Genomic DNA, 5,383 nt, shown 5'->3' with positions numbered 1-5,383 from the left:
TCACGACCTGAGCCGAAGGCAGACGCTTAACGACTGAGCCACCCAGGCGCCCTAGGGAGAGCCAGTCTTTTTTTTTTTTTTTTAAAGATTTTATTTATTTGAGAGAGAGAGAATGAGAGAGAGCGAGCACATGAGAGGGGGGAGGGTCAGAGGGAGAAGCAGCCTCCCTGCTGAGCAGGGAGCCCGATGCGGGACTCGATCCAGGGACTCCAGGATCATGACCTGAGCCGAAGGCAGTCGCTTAACCAACTGAGCCACCCAGGCGCCCGGGAGAGCCAGTCTTAAGCAGACTCCCTGCTGAGCGCAAAGCCCAATGCAGGGCTCGATCTCACGACCCTGAGATCATGACCTGAGCCAAAATCAAGAGTCGGACACTTAAACCAACTGCGCCACCCAGGGGCCCCCAGTGTTTGTTTTCAAAAACTAATTTATCAAGAGGTGAAATCCTTAATTCCTTTATGTTCAGTCTCCTGTTCTCCTCCTCTCTTTTTTCCCCCTTTATTAAAAAAAGTCTCTAAACTACTTTTACTGCTTCTCATTGAATTTCGCTGTGGCTTCAGATTGTGTTTCCCCTGAAATTCTGAGTATCTATTGTATGCTGATTCACTCTTCTGGTTTGCTTTCCTGTAAATTGGTTGTACCCTTCATCTTTTTCTAAGAAGTGGTTTTTTTCTTATTAATTTACAGACGTTCTATGTATTACAGAGAACAGATGCAGGTGTCTCCAAGGTGATGGCTAGTCTTTCCATTTTCCTTACTGTGGTTTTCATGGCTCATCACTAAGTAAAACTCGGTGGCTACACAACTCTGAAACGAACTAGTGATAAGATCTAGTACCTAGGGGCGCCTGGGTGGCTCAGTCGGTGAAGCATCTGTCTTCAGCTCAGGTCATGACCTCGGGGTCCTGGGATCGAGCCCTGCGTTGGGCTCCCTGCTCAGCGGGGAGTCTGCTTCTTCCTCTCCCTCTCCCTCTGTGCTCTCCCCTGGCCTCAAATAAATAAATAAAATCTTAAAAAAAGAAAGATCTAGTGTCTAGATCTCAGGAATCTAGGGTCTCTAGAAGCAGCACTTGAGACCCGTAGTGCCATGACATTTATGTGAATACACACAACCACACCAAGTACATATATTTAAAAAACGTGTATCACACACATCAGAGTAGATCCCTGTGGTAGAGAGAGGCAGAGAAGTCAGACGCTAAAAGTCAGCAGGGCTCAGAGGACAGTTCAGGGCTGAGGAATGTTATTTCCCAAATAATGGGAGGGTCCCGCTCCTCTTCCTAGAAGTCCCCTTGTCCCGAAACACAAGACCCATCTTGCCTTCATTATCAGAAATGGAGCCCACGTCAACAGACAATACAGCTGACTTAGCAGCAGGATCTTACTGCGGGCCAGAACTTTCTGGGAGGGCATGCCCTCCTTCTGGGGCTCTCCGGGACAGCGGTACTCAGGAGGCGCATGGGCTCAGTGGGAGGAAACAGGAAAAAACCAAAAAAAGCCACAAGGATTGCACAACCTCACCAGAATATGTTCTTGGGAAAGGACGTAGGTGGCATTGATTCATCAGCCGTTACAGAGGGGGAAGCAGGGAGTGTATTTGGAGGAGCAGAGGTAGTTTTCTGGAAGTGGTAGCATTGGAAGTGGGCATGAGGACTTGTCCGTTGTCGACAGAAAAAGGAAGGGTCTGCCAGGCAGAGGGCACAGCCAAGGCAAAGGCAAAGAGGCAGGAAGGTGGGTCTCTTTGGGATATGCCTGTAGCTGAAGCTGCCTTGGGGAACCCAGGAGAAGCTGTCCAGCCCTGTCCCATGCCCAGAATTCACTGCAAGGGGAATTAAAAGGGAGCAGAGGTTCCTGGCGTGAGGATGGCCACAGACGTATCACCAGGAGTCCTAGCCCAGAACAGAGAAGGAGAGACGCACTTCTGGGGGGCCAGAACATGTGACCAGGGATTTGAAAACCATGTAAGGAATCTAGGAAGCACAGGGCATATGAACACCACTGGAGACATCTGACTCAGCCTAGAGGATCTGGGAGGGCTTCCTGGAGGAGGTGATGCCTGAGGGAGTCAGAATTATTCTGGAGGAGATGGGTGTATGAGAGAGTGTTCCCACTGTGATAGTAGCATGTACAAAGTTTGGGAGTGGGACTCTTGGAGAGGCTGAGACTGACTCAGGGGCGGTAGTCTGGGGCTGGAGTGTCAGCCGGGGCCAGGTCCCAGCAGGACTTAAATAGCAGGGACAAGGGGTCTGGACTAGTGTGGGAGGAAAGCAGAAGTCATAGGATTCAGCTCCAAGGCGAAGACCACTCTGTGGTTTCGATTCTCTCCAGAGACGGGAGGCTTGCTACCTACCGGGGAACCTAGCTCAGTGCGAAGGGTATGTTATGCACTGGTTGTTGCTGTTAGTTTGGGCTTTGCTTTTTTATTGTGGAAAAAATATTAAGCACACACAAAGGTACGCAGAAAAATAAAAACATGGAAACCCACATGATTTCCTCTCTGCTTTACCAAGTTTTGACCTCTTTACATATTTCAGATCCTCTTAAAAGGAAATAAATTGTACTTTCTCTTCCTGTTCTTCACCACAGGGGATCAAGGTGAAAAGGAGAACCCCATGGGGGAACTTCGCGTCTCTAAGCCCTGCCTCAACATCTGTGTGGGGGAGAGCGGAGACAGACTGACTCCGGACAGCCAGGAGCAGTGCACAGGCCAGCCGCCCCCGCCATGTTCCCCAGAGCTAGATGCACTGTCTGGGCCTTTGGCAGCAGGAGAGATGAAATGATGGCCACCCACCGCACAGTCCATGGGGCCAAGGCGGAAGGAATCCCCGACAGAGGTCTAAAGGTGCGGGAGTATGCGTTAAGGAAAAATAGCTTCTCCAATACTGGAAACTTTGGTTTCGGGATCCAGGAGCACATTGATCTGGGGATCAGATATGATGCAAGCATGGGTGTGTGTGCAACCTGGACTACTGTGCGGTGCCGACTAGGCCAGCCTTCAGCATCAGACAAGATCACACAAGAAGCACAGAACCGGCTGCATGGGGGCCAGACACAGAATCAGCAAAGAGGAAGCCGGGCGCTGGTTCCAGCAGAAGAAGTACGATGGATCATCTTCCTCAGCAAATAAATTCCTGTGTCTGTCCAAAAAGCCAATACAAAGTTTCAGTGGGGGGAAAAAAATTGTAACTGACAATCCTGTGTAGTTTCTCAGATCTTATTTCTCTCTTTTCTTCCCCAAGGCAACTGCCCTCTCAAACTTGGTGTTTACGATGTTAAAACAACTTTACGGACGTATTTAGACAATGTGTTTGGTGGTTTTACTCATCTGGAAGCTTTATATGAATGGTACCATGTGTTCTGTCTCCTTCCACAATGTATTTTTTGCCTCCTCCACACTGCAAGATATATCAATTCAAAACTCATAAAAAAAAAAAAAAGAAGAAAACAAAGACAAACACAAGAAAACAAATGCTTGGCAAACAAAGAACAGGATAAAACTTCCTTAATTTGATAAGCAGCAATTTCCGGAAACCAAAGAACTGTCTTCCTTAAGAGTGGATTCCGAGATCCATTTTTTATAAAGTCAAGAGCAAAATAAAGATGCCCTTCTTGCTATTTTGCCAATGCAATAAGAAAATAAAAATAAATAAGACCTATAAATATTGGAAAGGAAGAGTCAAGGTTGACAGTATTTTGCAACCACGATTATTTATCTAGAAAGTCCTGAGATTTAACTTCTGGACTCATTAAAGGGTGAAGCAAGATTGATCTATGAAGGGGGCACCTGGGTGGCTCAGTCGGTTAAGTGTCTGCCTTCGGCTCAGGTCATGATCCCAGGGTCCCGGGATGGAGCCCTGTGTTGGGCTCCCTGCTCAGTGGGGAGTCTGCTTCTCCCTCTGCCTGCCCCTCCCCCCTGTTCATGCTCTCTTTCTCTCTCAAATAAATAAATAATCTTTAAAAAAAATAAAAATTAAAAAAATAAAAAGGAACAAGGAAGAGGAAACATATCCTCTTCCCAAGATAAGAAAAGCTCTTGAACATTAGTTCTTCCCAAATTAACTTATAAATTCAGTATCACCTGAATAAAAATCCTAAATAGGTTTTTGATAGAGTTGTTTTATTGTGGTAAAATACACACACATGACATGAAATTTACCATCTTAACCACTTCTAAGTGCACAGCTCAGTGGCGTTAAGCACACTCACACTGTTGTGCAACCCCCCCCACCCTCCGTCTCCAGAACTTTCCATCTCCCCACACGGGGACTCTGTCCCCACGAAGCACCGACTCCCCACCCCCTGCCCCAGCCCCGGCTCCCACCCTCTTCTCTCTGTCTCTGTGGACAGGACTCCTCTGGGGACCTCCTGGGAGTGGAATCCTAGGTTTTAGGGTTTTTTTTTCCAATTTCTTTATTTTGAAATAATTTTAGATTTACAGATGAATTACAATGATAGTACAGGGAGTTCTGTCTACCCTTTACTCAGCTTCCTCTCATGTTAACATCTGACATTACTGTCACACGCTTGTCAAAAAGAGGAAAGGAATATTGGTGTAATACTATTAATGAAACATTCGGCTTCATTTATATTTCACGTTTTCCCACTGATGTCCTTTTTCTGTCGCCGGATGGCATCCGGGATCCCACGTGGCATTTAGGTGTTGTGTTAGCTCCCCAGGACTGCTGTGACAAAGGACCACAGACGGGGCGGCTTGCACACCAGAAATGTATTGTCTCACACCTCAGGAGGCTGGCAGTCTGAGATCAAGCTGTCGGCAGATTTAGTTCCTTCTGAGGTGTGTCTCCTGGGCGTGTGGACACCGTGTCCTCCCCACGTCCTCTCAGGGTCGTCCCTCTGTGTACGTCTGTGTCCTCCTTTCCTCTTCTTATAAGGACACCAGTCCGCCCTAATGACCACCCCAATGACCTCATTTTAACTTAAGCACCTCTATAAAGAGTATCTCCAAATTCAGTCATATTCTGAGGTCCTGGGGGTTAGGACTCCAACGTAGGAATTAAGTGGGAGATACAATTCAGCTGCCAAGTCTCCTTAAGGTCCCCCAAACTCTGGCAGATTCCTGGTCTTTTCTTGTCTTTCATGCTCTTGGTAGTTGTGAATAGTAGCTGTCGCTATCAGGCACTGTTTGGGGTTTTCTGCGGTTTTCTTTTAAAGATTTATTTATTCAGAAGCGGGGGAAATCGGAGGGGTGGACGAACCATGAGAGAAGATGGACTCTGAAAAGCAAACTGAGGGTTCTAGAGGGGAGGGGGGTGGGAGGATGGGTTGGCCTGGTGGTGGGTATTGAGGAGGGCACGTTCTGCATGGAGCACTGGGTGTTGTGCACGAACAATGAATCATGGAACACTTCATCTAGAACTAATGAT

General features: G+C 47.4%; 1 pseudogene; it reads left to right on the top strand.

The window, feature by feature from the left end:
- Positions 1 to 2,518: 2,518 nt before the first annotated feature.
- LOC102749451 (large ribosomal subunit protein uL5 pseudogene) lies at positions 2,519 to 3,600 on the top strand (annotated as a pseudogene).
- The last annotated feature ends 1,783 nt before the right edge of the window (positions 3,601 to 5,383 follow it).

The sequence above is a fragment of the Leptonychotes weddellii genome, chromosome 1 (assembly GCF_054177405.1).
Source record: "Leptonychotes weddellii isolate Sample4059 chromosome 1, ASM5417740v2, whole genome shotgun sequence".
Taxonomy (NCBI): Eukaryota; Metazoa; Chordata; class Mammalia; order Carnivora; family Phocidae; genus Leptonychotes; species Leptonychotes weddellii.
The sequence above is the reverse complement of the archived record's forward strand: the minus strand, read 5'-3'. Positions and strand labels throughout refer to the sequence as shown.